Source organism: Mandrillus leucophaeus, unplaced genomic scaffold, assembly GCF_000951045.1.
Source record: "Mandrillus leucophaeus isolate KB7577 unplaced genomic scaffold, Mleu.le_1.0 Scaffold60, whole genome shotgun sequence".
NCBI lineage: Eukaryota > Metazoa > Chordata > Mammalia > Primates > Cercopithecidae > Mandrillus > Mandrillus leucophaeus.
Genome location: NW_012106475.1, coordinates 4,420,448 through 4,437,946, shown reverse-complemented (window position 1 = coordinate 4,437,946; position 17,499 = coordinate 4,420,448).

Here is a 17,499-nt window from a genome sequence, read left to right as displayed (position 1 = left end):
CTGTGCCTGGCTGGGACAAGCAATTTTCAAGGTCAGCTTCCCAGAGCCTCGCAAGAGTAGGGCACATGAAATGGGATGGCAGGGCATCACATTAGGAGGGGTCCAACCTTTCCCCATCTGGTCACCCACAGCAGCTCCATCTATACTGATACCTAGACTTGGCCAAAAATACCACACAGAACAGATAAGCATTACAAATTGCGTCAAGGGTCCCCAAGACCACCCCTGGTTTCAAGGCTTCTCTAGACGGACTTGCAGGACTCAGCATACAGTTGCACTCATGGCTACGGTTGATTACAGGGAAAGGATACAAAGCAAAAAAACCAAAGGGAAGAAAGAATCACATGGAATGAAGTCAGGAGGAAGCCAGATGCAGACTTCCTAGAGGCTTCTCCCACCAGAGGCACAGGGATGCTTCCTTCTTCAGCAACAAGGTGACAATATGGGTGAAGTGTTACCTATCAGGGATGCTCACTAGAGACTCAGTGCCCGAGGTTTTTTGGGGAGTTGGTGGTATAGGCAGCCTATGCCTGGCACATACCACAATTTCAAATTCCTAGACAAATAGCAGCTGTTCAGCATACACTATGTTATGTGCACAAAGCAATCCCAACACAGCAAACCACCCTTATCATGTAACAAATGGTGGGAACCCTCCCAAAATCCAGGTTACCAGATGCCAACCATGGGCAACCTTGCAAGCAGGCCTTTCTAAAAATAGCAGTTTCAGGTCTGCTGTGGTGTCTCTTTACTATACACACAAGAAGAAATATATCATTTAAAACTGATCTTGTGTAACTATAAAACATAAAGGAATTATCTGATAAACTATTAAAATATATAAAAGCTTATAAATATGACAATATAGAGTCAATAATATGTTTATATACTAGCAGTAACATATACAAACCAACAAACAGAAGGTCCTATATGCAATAGCAACTAAAACATATGTAATGCCTGGAAATAATCTTAACAAGACATGTAGTGACAACATGAAGTAAAAACACAATCATATGAAGAAATATAAAATAAAACTTGAAAAAGTAACCAGATTATTATTCCTGATTAGGAAGACTGGATATAAAAATGTTCAAAATTAATTTATAGGTCTAATGGAACCACAGTGAAAATCTCTGCTGCTTTGAGTTCTTTCTTTAAAAGAAAAACATAGGTTTTGGGGGGGGGTTGCCTACTTTGACAAAATGATCTCAAAGTTCACTCAGAGAATAAAAAAGGAAGAAAATTCAGAAAAAAAATAGTTGTTAGAAGGTGAGTCTCATTCTGTTTTAATCATCTTACAATGATATAATTAAAACAATGTGGTAATTGTACAAAGAATAGCCTAGATCAATGAAAAAGTTAAGTCCAAATATGGTCTTAGTATATGAATAACAAAGAATGCCTCACAAATCGATGAGGAAGACAAAAGTGAGTCAGTATGATTTAGGAATAACTGTTTGACAATTTGGAGCACATTCATCTAAACCCTAATTTTTTTTTAAAGAAAGCCAATCATGTCTGATCTTTTTATTACTGCAAATAGCCATTATGAAATATAATTAAAACCAAGTGTGTTTGGCTTTGGAAAGGTTATAGTTACATTAGTATTTGCTACTTCTATATGTCAAAAAAAAGTAGGTAAAATAAAAGGGCAGACAGGCCTGGGAAAAATATTGCAAAGAGTTAATGTATTTTATATTAATAAAATATACATTCACATATTGCTTAATGATGATATACATTCTGAGAAATGTGTAATTAAGCAGTTTGTCGTGAGAACATCATACCCTGTATTTACACAAACGTAGATGGTACAGCCTACTGCACACCTAGGCTATATGGTATGGCTTATTGCTCCCAGACTGCCAACCAGTACAGCATGTTACTATATTGAAAACTGTAGGCAATTGTAACACAGTGGTAAGCATTTGTGTATTTAACATATCTAAACATAGAAAAGGTACAGTAAAAATATAGTATTAAAGGAAAAAATGGTGTACCTGTGTGCGACACTTACCATGAATGGACCTTGTAGGACTGGAATTTGCTCTGGATGAGACAGTGAGTGGGTGGTGAGTGAAGGTGAAGGCCTAGGACATTACTATACACTACTGTAGACTTTATAAACACTGTACACTTACATTAAATTTATTTTTATTTAAAAATAGGGTTTTTTTCTTTGATAATAAATTAACTTTGGCTTACTGTATGGCCACCACCATATATGCAGTCCATTGTTGACAGAAATGGCTTTATGCAGGACATGGCTGTATTGTATCTTTATATGGAGCAGAGGTGATAGTAGAAAGTATTTTGTCCAGGCCATGTGGCCTTGGATAAGTCCTTTAGCTTCTCTAAACCTCAATTTCCTTCCTTCTTGCAGGTTGTGGCAAGGCATAAATATACATAAAGCTCTTGGCATATATTCTACTTATTATGGTTGACTGACAAATGATAGTTAATTAGTAGTGGTGGCAGTGGTAATATACTTGTAGTGATAGTAAGAGCTCACATAACTAAGAAAGCATTGTCCCCAAAGATAAATGCATTAAAAACATGAACAGAGAATTCTCAAAGGAGGAAATAAAACTCATAAACTTGGAAAAATGTTTGACCTCATCCACAAAGTTCAAATTAAAACCATGAAATGGCATTTTTTGGCCCACTAAATTATCAAAACATTTTTTAAAAAGTAGTACCCAGTGCTGGGAGGGTGTGTTGAAATCGATATTTTCATACATTTCTGGCAATTTATAAATTAGCACAACTCTGTTAGGAAGTAATGTGGAAATATGTGCTGTCATTTCCCCAAAAGATCATATTCTCTGATTTAGTAATTTCAAGGCTGAGATTTACTCCTAGGAACAGACCCCAAACATAAAAGTGCTACATGCATACAAATGTTAAGTGTAGTTGTTCCTGAATAATTAAAAACAATCTAGCTGTCCAGCAGTAGGAGAAATTACTACAAATTACTCAGTAGATATGATAAATAGAATGTTACTCAGAAAATACAAGAAGTAAGGCCGGGTGCGGTGGTTCACACCTGTAATCCTAGCACTTTGGAAGGCCGAGGTGGGCAGATTGCTTGAGCTCAGGAGTTCAAGACCAGGCTGAGCAAAATGGTGAGACCCCATCTCTACTAAAATACAAAAAAATTAGCAGTGCATGACTAATTTTTTATGTCCGGGTGCCTGTAATCCCAGCTACTTGGGAGGCTGAGGTGGGAGAATCGCTTGAACCCAGGAGGCAGAGGTTGCAGTGAGCTGAGATCGTGTCACTGCACTCCAGCCTAGGCAACAGAGTGAGACTCTGTCTCAAAAACAAACAAACAAACAAGAAGTAGTCCAGGCGCAGTGGCTTATGCCTATAATCCCAGCACTTAGGGAGGCCGAGGTGGGCAGATTGTTTGAGGCCAGGAGTCAAGACCAGCCTGGGTAACATTAGCAAAACCCCGTCACTACCAAAAATACAAAAAATTAACCAGGCATGGTGGCAAGCACCTGTGGTCTCAGCTACTCAGGAGGCTGAGGTGGGAGGATCGGTTGAGCCCAGGAGGCAAAGGTTGCAGTGAGCCAAGATTGAACCACTGTACTCCAGCCTGGGTGACAGAATGAGACCCTGTCTCGAAAAACAGTTAAAAAATTAAAAAGAAAATGCAATGTGAGAAAATAAAACAGGAAGCAGGATTTTATGTGTATTGTGTAGCAGACAAAAGTGGAAAGACATATTTCAATTTAGAAACTAATATTAAAATGTATGCTTATAGAGAATTACTACTTTTATAATTTATAAATTATAGTTAATTAAAATTAGATTTTGATAATTATTTCCACATGATCTCTTTCTTCTTTAAATGACACCAAAATTTAACCTCAAAATCTTGGCACTGACAGCCCTGAGGTTTTTTATATTGCTCCTCTAGAGGGAGCACAAGTGCTTGAAATACTTCACAACCATAACGATCTGTTTCACAATAGTCAAGAATTTTAGAAGGGCAAGAAAACACAGTAATCTACTGCAGTTTATCAGTAGTGTAGTCTGGTGTAGATAATCTAGTCTTAGATACAGAAGACGACCTCTAGCTATAAATAATTTATTTTCTATTATTAGCACTGCTTTTAAGTGACCTCAATTTTCTTGCATTGAGTATATCATCTTTTTGAGTTGAAGTTCCCAGTAGAGATGAAAATGGTGAAAAGGAAAAGAAAATCAAGGATGCAAGCTACTCTCAAAGTCCTAATATTATTGACATAGAATTATGGTTTAATAACTTTTCCTTGAACTTCCAAAGAAAAGTGCTATCAGCCCATTTAATTTTTTGCTTGTTTGTTGTTTGTTTGTAGTTGGTATCCTATTAATGCTGAGTTCCACAGAGCACCAAGAAAAGGAAAGGGAAGAATTTGTATCTTTAATGCATTAGTTAATTTGACTAGGTGTCTACCCAGGCAGGGCAACTCTGATCAAGGATCCAATGTGTCTTTTGCTATGCCAATTGCAAAAGCAGATGGGGTTTCGTTTTGGACGGTCCTCAGGGTCAGCCACTTTCTAGCTCTGAGTCCACTCTAAATGTTCTCAAGTTTGTTCAATTTGAATTTCAAAAACCCTAATTAAGGTGCATAATTTCCTTCTCGTAACCCAGTTTTGCCACAAAGCTACATGGAATCTAGAGCAACATGAACAACCATAGCTTCTTCACAAGTACTTATTCCTCCTTCCATCTTTATATACTCAGACAACAACAAAGGCAATAAAAGATGGGGATGATAGGAACCTGAGAACTCTTTTTTCTTCTGACCTGAACAATGACCATCTTTTCAAATAACATAACAAGTCCTAAGAGAACAGCAGATGAACTATTTCTCATGGAAGCTAGAGGTAGAAATGCCCATAAAACTTTTCTATTTAGGGAAGGCTTGCTCAGGAATCTCATTTCCTCTATTGGGTGTAGTCTGACAGATGAGATAAAAGGCCAGGATCCTGCAGGACCATCCCCGCTGTGGAGCCCTTGCCCAAAATGAAGGTGCTGAGCTTCACTCCCTGCCTGTCGGGACATCTTCATCCATCTTCTTTGCACTTTCAAACTACTACTACTACTTAGTATTGTAATTATTTTTAATTATTTAAAAGGATGTGAGCATTGTAAAAAGTTACCCTCCAAAAGCCCAAAACCCCTGCTAATTTAACTTAAGGTTCTCCAGCTTTCCATGTCAATATATTTTCATCTTATCTAATATCTAGCCCATATTCAAATTTCCACAATTTGTTCCCAAAGTGTCCCTTATAGCTAATTTGTTCAACCCACAGCCCAATCCAGGAGCATGCATTGCTTCTGGGTGAAATGTCCTTTGAGTCTCTTAATCGAGCCCAGTTTCTCTTCTTCTTCCTCCTTTTTTTGTTTTGCAACACAGTCTTGCTCTATCACGCAGGTTGGAGTGTTGTGGTACAATCACAGCTCACTGCAACCTCGATCTCCTGGACTCAATCAATCCTCCTGCTTCAGCTTCCCAAGTAGCTGGGACTATAGGTGGGCACCACCATGCCTGGCTATTTTTTTGTATTTTTAAATAGAGATAGGGTTTTTGCCATGTTGCCCAGGCTGGTCTCAAACTCCTGGGCTCCAGCAATCCACCCATCTGAGTCTCCCAAAGTACTGGGTTTACAGGCATGAGCCACTGCACCCAGCCCTGTCTTTCTTCTTTTTAATGACTCTGACTTGTTGAAGAGCCAACCAGGACAGTTTTCCTAATTCCTGACTTTGTCTGCTTGCCACTTACTATGCCATTCAACTTGTTTCTCAACTGCTGAAGTTTACATCTGAAGTTAAAACTAAATACAATGAATTCAAGTTAATTTTTAAATCTATCATAGATGGTGGTATACTTCACACTGCATCTTCATCATATTAGAGAAGATAAATATTAATTGCTTGCTAAGATTCATCCCTGGGTTAGGGTAATAGTCTAAGCCTTTTATTGAGTGACAGAATGTTGATTTTTTAATTCTGTCCTTCTACATTCTTGGCAAGCATTCTTCTGAAAATAGAACTTTCTCTTTCAGTTGGAGCTATTTGGTTACTCTAAGATACATTCCTTACATAAAGGTTAGATAAATGCTTAATTATTTCTTTAGTTACCAGTTGTCAAAGTAAGAAGTCAATTATCAAGCCATCTCAAATGATGGCTTATGAGTTCTCTCTTTGGCTTTCTCTTTTTTTAGTATCCCTATAGAAACATGGATTTTTAAAATTTAGTGTGATTCAATTGATTAAATCACTGTTCTTTTTGATGTTCAAATTGTTGCAAATTTGGGTAAGCATGGGCTCCCAATTTGGACATACTTTTTATTTTTATTTTCCATTAAAAATATTTTTAGCATTTCTTTTGTATTTATCTACTTACTTATTTTTGTGCATTAATGAGTTCTTTAGTGGTGATTTCTGAGATTTTGGTGCACCTATCACCCAAGCAGTGTGCACTGTATCCAGTGTGTAGTCTTTTATCCCTCACCCCACTCCTACCCTTTCCCCCAGTCCCCAAAGTCCATTGTATCATTCTTAGGCCTTTGCATTGGACATACTTTTTAACTTAGATTTTACAGATAATTTTCCTTCCTCTGGCCATTATCTCAGTCCCCAATTTATGCTTAATATTTTTTGTTAATGTTTTTCTCTGTCATTGATTTAGAAATACTCTTAGACTATATATCTGTGTATGTTTTGTCTACTATAAAAAAGTTCCACTTTTTAATTTTCAGGTTTATAATTCACATGCATAAAAGTATCCTTATTTGCCAAGTCAGTGATTTGTTGTCCATTTTCTTATCAGTTTTCAACACTTTATTGTTGTCTCTTCTCTGACAACAATATGGCCTCGTGGAGAGATAGGCAGGAGCCAGGGCATGAAGAGTCTTGTATGCCAAGTTGGAGAATTCAGACTTTCACCTGAAGGCGATCAAGAGACAATGAACAGGCATTGCAGGGGAGTATCATGATCAGATCTCCTTTTTGGAATGATCAGGTGATCAGGCTATAATATGGAGTATTTCACAGATGTGAACAGGACTAGAGGCTGGAAATCCACTGAGGGACCTAACCTGCAGTGATTCAAGTAACTAGATCTAAGAAAGTAGCAGTGGGTATACAGAGAAGTGAACAGCTCTCAATGTATTTAGAAGTAGTCAGAAGGGCCGGATGCCATGGCTCATGCCCATAATCCCAGCACTTTTGGAGGCCAAGGCAGGAGGACTGCTCAAGCCCAGGAGGTCGAGGCTGCAGTAAGCTGTGAACATGCTACTGTACTCCAGCCTGAGTGACAGAGAGAGGCCCTGAATAAATAAACAAACAAACAAATAAATAATCACCAACAGGATTTGGTGATTATTTAGATGTAGAGGCCAAGGGAGAGGAAAGAGTCAAGGATGACTCCAGGTTTCTAGCTTGGGTAGCTGCGTGGGCAATGATGCCATCCACTGAGATCTAGAACAATGGATGTGAAACCAGCTTCACAAGGAAGTGTAGCATGCTGCCTTTATAAATGCCAAGTTGCACTACGTTGTATCCTCATTGACATATTAATGAGCACATTTTCCCAGTGAATGCACTTTTCTATTCCAGGAAGTAATAAACATCATTTCTACTGGAAATTGTCAACATTCCCTCTTTTTTCTTCCACAAACTCCTCATCCTGCGCTACCAGTTCCAGCAAACTCCCTGCACCTGTGCTCACATACACTGGCTTCCATCCTGCTTCAGTGGAAGAAAGGCACCTGCTGCTCTTCATGGCACTCCTCTACTTGTGCCCTACAGCCCTCTCATGTTCTCAAGGTGTCTGCACTGGCAAGTACACTTTTTCTCTTCTGTATCATCTTTTTCTCCCTCCCTTAAGGATGACTTCCATCTATATGCTATTATCCATTTTAAAAAGCAAACTTCTCTTGACCTCATGGCCCCTCCAGCTACCACTAAATTTTTCAACACTCTCAAAGCTCTTCAAACTCATATTGTTGTTTTCATTCCTAGCTTTACTTTCTCACCTTTTATTTCTCCCCCGTTCTGTTCCTTAGCTTCTCTCTATTCAGGTTTTTATTCCCACCATTCTACAGAAAGAGCTCTCAGCAGCGTCCCCAATGTAGGTACATTCCACAAAAGTCAAGGCCAGATATCTGCACTCGTCTTATTAGACCTTCCAGCAGCACTGGCCAAGTCTCCCATTCCCTCCTTCATTCATTCAACACATCTATATTGAGCATTTACTTTATGCCAGGCACTGTTTTAAACCTTGTGGATACAACAATCAATTAAAAAGACAAAGATTCCTGCCCTCTGGAGACTTATATCCCAGCAGGGAGAAACAGTTCACAAGCAAAAAACAGTAAATAACTAAATTACATGGTATGTTAGAAGGCAGTAAGGGCTATGGGAAGGAGAAAACACAGAACTCAGCAATAGGCTGGAAGAGTTTCCCTTTTAGCACATAATTATCCCTATAACGAAACACACCCTCTGTGACAATATTTGATATCAAGCCAAATTACAGAATATGTCTCTACATCCTCACATAATAAAAAGGAATCACATTTTCATCTGCTATCTTTCTGAAGTGCTCTCCTCTCCCCTAATTCTCCTGGATTTGATGTGAGGACACTGGAGAAAACACAGAAAGAACAGCTGAAACTCGAGAAAGGAGAGTGAGGATTTGGTATTTCCCACTGTGATACTATGTATTGGATCCTGGGGGAGGGCAACAGAAATGGAAGTGGCAAACGTCCAGGATATAAGCTGACTCCTTTTTTGCCCTTTTTCAATTATGTCAAGTGATAGCTATTTTCTCACAGTAGAGAGTGAGTCAGAAACTCAAAGTATGATAAATGGTCCAGGAGGGAAATTCTCTGTGGGTTAATACTTTTTGTTTTCATGTGAAAGAAAATAAAGCTATTGTGTAAATATCATAATTATGGTAAGTATTGATTTTCTACTAGGAATGGCAGATTGTTTACAAAAACGACCGCAATCATTCCTTCGTCGCTGTACGCACACTGCTCCCATCAAGAGGTAGTCTGTTTCCCCCTCCTTTTATCCAATCAGGCCTTGGGACTTACGTTGATTAGCAGAATGTGGTGGAAGTGATGGTGTGAAACTTCCGCATCTGGGCCTTACAGCATTCACTTTCGTCCTTTTGGAACACTGTGCCACCACAGGAGCCGGCCCAAGCTAACATGCTGGGAAATGAGACAAGCCCTGCCGACTGAGGCCTCCCAGACAAACCAGTCCGCAGTCAAGCCACCAGAAGACTGCAGCCACAAGAATAAGTCCATACAAGACCAGCACAAGAACCTCCTAGCTGAGTCCAGCCCAGCATAATTGACCCACTGAACATAAAACCGTAAAATGGACTGTTTCAAACCACTCAATTTTGAAGTAAGCCTGTTATACAGAAATGGGTAACTGATATACTAGGTATTAAATATTTATTATTTATTAAAATGATAATCGTTTTAACATTGAGCATTGATCTTTTAATAAGTAGAATTTGAATAAGTAATTTTAATGTTTATGAAAAGAGGTAACAGTGAAGAGTACATACTGAAACTTTTTTTTCAATAAAAAGTCCAGTAGTGGCCAGGTGTGGTGGCTCATGCCTATAATCCCAGCACTTTGGGAGGCCGAGACGGGCGGATCACGAGGTCAGGAGATCGAGACCATCCTGGCTAACATGGTGAAACCCCGTCTCTACTAAAAAATACAAAAAATTAGCCGGGCGTGGTGGCGGGCGCCTGTAGTCCCAGCTACTTAGGAGGCTGAGGCAGGAGAATGGCGTGAACCCGGGAGGCAGAACTTGCAGTGAGCCGAGATCGCCCCGCAACACTCCAGCCTGGGCAACAGAGCAAGACTCCGTTTCAAAAAACAAAAAAGTGCACTAGCTCTATATCTTGAAATAAGTGTTTATTTTTATAAAAATTAACCATATTATCCATAGTGTTTCATGACTCACTTCATCCACTCAACATTGTAGATATCTACCCATGTCAATACATGCAGAGCTATATTTTTTAAAAGTTGCATAATATTCCATTGAACAGATACACATAATATATTTGTATAACTCCCTTTTGACTGACAGCTGGGCTAGTTCCCAATGTTAATGTATTATAGATAATACTGAAAGGAACTTCTTTATACTTACAACTTTGAATACTTACTCTTTCAGCCTTGGTTTTCTCATCTGTAAAATGGAGATATATCTGACCCCTCCTATAGAATTGTTATAAAGATTAATGACACTTTGGGATGCTGAAGCAGGAGGACTGCTTGAGGCCAGGAGTTTGAGACTAGCCTGGGCAACACAGTGAGACCCCGTCTATACAAAACTAAAAAATTAGCGAGGCATGATAGTGCACATCTGTAGTCCCAGCTACTCAGGTGGTTGAGGTGGGAGGATGGCTTGAGCCCAGAAGTTCAAGGCTACAATGAGTTATGATTGTGCTACTTCACTCCAGCCTGGGTGACAAAATGAGACTCTAGCTCTAAAAAAAGAAATAAATAAGATGAATGAAATAATGCATATGAAGCCCTTAGCAGTTTGGGGAATGTAACGAGCCCTTAATAAACTGTGGTTTTGTCATCATTATTATTATAAGCTTCTTTAGGGCCCAGACCATGTCAGCATGGTCCCTCAGGGCCTGGCACATAATAAGTGCTCAATATTAAAATAGCTAACACCTGCTAAATGCTTTCTATGGGCCAGGCCCTGGGTTCAACTGCAACCTATGAAGTATTACAGGTACTGCTATTATCCCCATATTACAGATAAGGAAATGGAGGCACATAGAAGTGAGGTAACTTGCTTAAGAACAGAGCTAAAATTTGATTTCATAGCAATCTGACTCCAAAGCCCATGCTCTGAAAACTGTACCATGCTGCCTCAGTAAATATATCCCCAGTAAATATAGAAATCAATATGATAGATTTCTAGAAATGCAACTTTTGGGTCTCAGGACATATATATTTTTAAGACTTTTCAAACATATATGTAACGTAAGTTATTATAATGTTAAGTTTTTGAAAAGCAGTAAATAAAATTTTATATGCAATGTTATCATAACTATGAAAAACAATGCATAGAAGAAAAGTGGAAGGAAACCCATCAAAATGTTAAGAGTTACCATTTCTGAAGGACAATTCATGGGTGACTTTTTTCCTTCTATTTTTTAAAAATTTTCTATAATGAGTTGTTGCTTTATAAGAACAAACTAAATAACCATAGCCTTGCTTTTGGTGTTATATGTGTTGTTCTACCTCACAGTTCATTCTGTTCTTGAAAGCAAACCTCTCTAAGAAAAAGAATTTTCACGATTAAATGGCATTCTGTATCCTCTATCAATCTTAGAAAGGAAATTAGGGTCACAGGAAATCTGCCTTCCTAACATGAGCATGGTAACTTGTTTGATCTAACTCCTGGCACTAATAAGGAGTGTTGTAGATTTACCTGTCTGATATTTCCTGACTGAGGACAAGAGAACTGTTGTACTCTTGCATCCATTTGTAAAGCCCTTTTTATTGACTCAGGGTTTTGCAAAGACTTTATCAAATTGTTTCTCAAACAATCCTGTGAGGTTGTAGTGTGTTCCACTGAACCTTGGATACACATACACACCTACATGAAAGCTAATGTAGCCAGATAATAATTTGACATATTAACCTCTGTACTTTTTGCCCAGTACTTGCTGCTACTCCAGAGCTTTCCCCAGTTTTAGCAGCAGCTAGAGTGTTCTCTGCTTACTCCCTTGGAGAAAGAACAATATAACAGACCTTGAAGAACACAGGTATCAATTCTTGGCTTATGACTTTCAAAAGCCTAGGCTTAGAGGAGGCCCAGATGACAGAAAATGAAGAATAGCAAAGTTTCACCACGTCTCCCCCCATCTAATTCCTCAGCCAGTGAAGGAGAGAGGGTGAAGCTCAAGAGAACAAGGAGAGCTTAGATAATAATACAGAGATTTCTTGAAAAAGTGGTCCTGTACTCCCAAATCTCAGAGAAGTTTCAGGGATCTGACATCGTAGAAAACCTATGCCTCACTTGGGTATAAACAGGGAGAGCAGGAGGAAACAATAATTCTCTAAGCCTTACACGGTATGGAAATAGAATATTTCCCATGAGCGCAGAAGTAATGAGGACATGGAAAGAAATTACTAGTTGTCAAGTTCACTCTTCTGCCAACTCCAACCTGCTGTAAATTTTAATTCTGGGATTTCCTTTGCATTCTTTTTAGAGTTTCCATTTCTCTACTGAGATTCCCTACTTGTCCATTGACAATTTCTCTAATTCTTTGAACATATTTATTAAATTCAAAATCCAGGTTATCTGGAAGTCGGTTTCTATTGACTTTTTTTTTGTTGTTTTTTTTTTTTTACATTTTGGTGGACTAGTTACCACCTTTAGGAAAGAGGAACTTCCTGGCAATGCTAGTGTCAGAACTGGATTAAGCAATGACATTCAGGGATGACAATAATCTAATGTCAAAGTAGTTGCTTGAGGTGAAGGAAGGTATTGTTTTGATAGAAACGACGCATAATGTGTAATGATTTCCAATCTTCAAGTAAACATGACAGTTGTAAAACCCTTGTAAAAAGTATAAGGATAGCATCTCCAATCCTCTTGATTGGCTTCAAACAACTGACATGACCTGCCCACTCTTTAAAGAGTAGAACTGGAAGAGAATTTAAATCATTAACATCTAAGTCCCCGCCTTCTACCAAGTAGGAAGACCATGTCCTCCAATGATGACAATTTTTTTCTAAACAAAAATCAGCTTCCTTGCATTCTAATATAAAGGTAATACATATTTACAGAAAAATCAACCAAAACAGACAGGTATAAGGAAGAAAGTACCATTTAATTACTATTAATATTTTGTTGAACATCCTTATAGATGCTGTTCTATGCAAATCCTTATGCATATAAATATTGCACTCACACTGTCACCAACAACGGACCCATTTCTCTGTCTTTGATCATACTGGATGTGCGCAATCTTTCCAAACTTTACCATCAAACAAAAAGTAAGACTTAAATTTTGTTGAGTGATTTGGTTCTCGTGCTGAGGATAAGGATCTTGTCATGTACTTCTTTCTGGCTTTTAATGGGCAGTATGTGCAATATATAGTGGCCTGGAGCATAAATAAGATGGTTTGGCTACCATACTCCCAGATATATTGCACTAACTCTGTGTGTCCTTGAGTAAGCCACTTCATCTTTCAATGCCTCCATTTCTTCACATGCAAATGAAGGATTTGGAATAGGCATTCTTGAGCTTCTTCTCTGGCTATCAGTAGGGGAGTGATGGCGAATGCACCACGCAGATCTGCAGTAGGCCCCTTTGGATGACTAACTCGATAGCCATGCCCAGCTCCTCTCCCTTCCCTGCTTCTACTCTAGAAGAGGCTGAAAAAACTCAGCAGCCCTTCTGTAGGCCTTTTTTGGAGTTAAGGGATGACAATGTGACCAAATTCTGGCTAAAAAGACAGAGGGAAGTCTATCTGGATGCTTCTAGAAAGCCTTTTGCTTTCCTGATGGAAGAAACAGGCACGAGAGAGCAAGCTCACTGGCACTGTCTCTCCTTTGCCCCTGGCTTCCAGGTAGACTTGATGTCTAGACCTGTAGGACAGTGTGTTGGCTTTGCATTGTGTTGGTGTAAGCAGCATCTGTTATCCAGAATCCTCCCATAGTTCCAGCATTGACCACAAGGGAAATATTGCATGAGATCTGAGAGGCAGCAGCCAAGCAGCAGCCATGGTTTTTATGCTGTAAAGGACAACACAAGGTGTAAGGAACATTGGCAGTTCTCACACATTGTCACTGACCTGCTGCCTCACCTTGCTGGCATGAGCAGAAGCAAGCCTCACAGTTCCTCCTGCTCCCACCAGATCACCTCCTATGGCTTCTTAAAGTCCTAAGCCAAGTGCATCTGTAGCTCGGTAAAGGGTGCTAGCATGTTTTGCAGGACACCTGTATTATTGAGGCTGGAGGTAGTGAGAGACACCTGTAGATCCAGCCTGTCCTAAAGGACTTCAGTTGTTCATGAATTCCAGTTTGTTCTCACAGATTCCAGTCTGTTCCTGCTATCATCCACATCCAACTTTCTACTCTGACTGCAATCCTGGCTGACCTATAGTGACTTCAGACTCAACACTAGAACCAAAGATAACAAACAGCCATGCCAGGACTCCTCCACCAGGTCTCATCCTGCAACGTCTAGGGCAGCACTGTCCAGTAGAACTTTCTGTGATGATGGAAGTGTTTTATACCTGAGCTGCCCAGTATGATAGCCACAAGTCACATGTGGCTATTGAGCATTTGAAATGTACCTAGTGCCACAGAGGAACTAAGTTGTTATACTTATTTAATGTTAATTAATTTAAATTTAAATAGCCAGATGTGGCTAGTAGCTACAATATTGGTCCAGGCAGGCCTAGTGCCTAATAATAAATTCCATGTTTTTTAAATCACTCGTAGTGGCTCTGTTTCTCTGGTTGAATCCTGACTGATATAGGCAGCAGCTGCTAGCTACATGGGAAAAGCATGGAGACACAAAGCCAGCATTACTAGGATCACAGGGCTAGAGGAAGAAGCAGCCTGGCTCCTGGAAGTTCAACCAGCTTACAACCTTTGAACTTCTTAGTGAGAAAAAAAATGGACCCCCAGTGGGCAGTGAACTACAACTGTGTGCTTCCAATAAATCCTGCCTCTTTTCTTGGTGGCTTCTGCTTCCTGCCGTGAAGTGGTGTAGACCTTGTCTCGAATACTACAGGACACAGATGGTGTTCTTAGAACTCAATTTGAAAAAAAAAAAAAGCATTCATGCATGCATAGGAATCATAAAATATAAATTTAAACTCATCTTTTGAACGAGGAAAGTAACATCAATAGAACTATGAACAAGAATTGTTAGCTTTCTGCCCAAGCAATTCTCCTTTCCTTCATGTTTATCTTTGCTTTCTCTTGAAGAATGACCTAGAGGAAGTAACTCACCTTCCACAGTCCTTTGAGTTCATGGATACACAAATGAACACTATGAACTTTAGACTTTAAGAAGTGTGTATTAGTCAGGGTTTTCCAGAGAAACAGAGCTAGTGGGATGGATATATAGAGAGATATTTATTATAAAGTATCGACTCATGCAATTATGGAGGCTGAGAAGTCCCACAATCTGTCATGTACAAGTTGGAGACCCAGTAAAGCTGGTGACAAAGTTTGAAGGTCTGACAGTTGAAGAGCCAATGGTGTAGATTCCAGTCCTGGTCTGAAGGCCTGAAAATTATGAGTGCCAACAGCAGAAGATCAATGTCCCAACTCATGCAGTGAGGCAGAGAGTGAATTCCACCTTCCCCCACCTTTTTAGTTCTATTCAAGCCCTAATGGATTGGATGAAGCCCACCAACACTGAGGAGGGCATGTGCTTTACTCAGCCCATCAACTCAAACACTAATCTCCTCCAGAAACACTTTCACAGACATACCCCGCCATCAGGTTTAACCAGCTACCTGGGCAGCCCATGGCCTAGTCAAGTCCACACATAAAATTAACCATCACATAGTGTTCCTCACATACAATGGCCCCACAAACATGAACTAAACAATTAGCAAAGTTATATGGCTCAATTCTAGAACTGAGGGTGTTAATCTGTTTTCTGTTAAGAAACTCTAGGCTCTATGTAAACTGAAACTGTATCAAGATGTTGACATTAAAATTAGAAATGGGAAGAAGCAGCTTTTAAACCACAACATTAATTGAGGGTAACTGACAAGCAAGATTAGACTTGCACTTAAAGGAACAAATGTGATGATCCAGTTGCTATGTAGCGACAGCAAACTTATCAACCCTCCTACTCAGCACTACTCAGCAATCTAGCAACATGGAACATACCAGAACTGCTAAACCAAACACACACACACACACACACACACACACACACACACACACACGTATGTATTCTGTCCAAACGCTGGAAGCAATTAAAAGGAGTAATTTGAACAAGTAATGCTGAGCAGCACAGCAATTAATAGGATACTGGCCCCCCCCAGATTTATAGGGTACACTCTAGTCTTCCTCTTGTCACATACCTTACCACAGGTGAGACACCCTCACGGCACTACTCACCCAGACCCCATTCACTCTCCATTCTAGACCACCTTCCAGGTACCTGAGATCATGAAATTTCCTGCTCAAATATTGATCCCATAACTTGCTTCCAGGGCTTGATCAGGCATCTTCCCTAGGTCCATCCAATCAAGGGTCAACTGCACGTTTGAGGTACATATTCCCAAGACCGAGGTGGCTTTTGGGAGAGAGCTTGGTTATCAAGAAGTATACTGGCCACATATTTCTGTGCAAGACTCCTTGTGGTGCAACACTGAGTCAGGGGTTAGGAAGACAAGGGGGCAGGGGCCTGAGGGAGGATCTTCAATTGCACTCTTGCTCTGGTATTCATAAAAACCAGGGGCCGGCCTGCCACCAGGTACCCATCCAAAGAAAAGCTAGAGACAAATACATAGGAAAGGTTCAATAGTAGGTTTTTGTTGTGAGAGGCCTTATGAAAATTAAAAAGGTATAAAAATATTTGGAAATAAGCACTGTGCAAATTTAGTGAATCTAAAAATCCCTTATTTAATAGTAAAACTGCAGTGCAGAATGCTATAAACCAGACTCATAGTGTTTTCCTATTAAGAAATACTTCTAATTTAAGTTTGATGTTTCCCCATTGCTTGGGGTGAGATGGGGGGAAAGTTGGAGTAGGGGAATAGTCAGAGATGGAGGCAAAGATTGGTGGTAAGTTGTTACTGACCTGCAGAGTTTACAGCTTGAAAGAAAAACTGTAGGAGTTAAGATCCTCTTTCCTAGGAATCCATGCCATAAGAAGTTTAGGGATTGAGGCAGTGGCTGCTGATATGTGAAAACAGGCCTGTAAACTTTGCAAACGATCCAGTAAATTATGCTTGTCCTAGTGGGACCCCCCACTCCACATTTCAATCCCCAGGCCAGAATCATCAAAGTTGGCAAAAAATATTCATGGAGAGTAAGCAGGCTATAGCAAGATAGGTTCTTCAGCAGGCAATTTGCTTCCTCCCACGTGATGACTGTCTTCTTGCCAGTTCCCTAGGCAGATCAGACCCTTCACTTCCCAGTTGGCCTCCCTTCCCCAAGTGAATGTGATTTCTTACAGAACACAATTACCCATGTTGTCTGCCAAACTGGATTTTGTTTTAAGTATCAGCTCATTTTCACGACTATGCAATTATGACAATATGTGGTAGGAAACCATTACTGTCAGCTCCAGTCTGAAACTGGCCACTTACCAATACACTTTGCCAGGAACGAGTCTTTCTGGAGGGATACTACGTGGTTAACAGAACACGTAAAGATAAACGGCTAAACAAAATATCAACATTTTCTTACAGAGCTGAGCTTAAAGACAGAACAGTGATGTGCAATGGTTTTC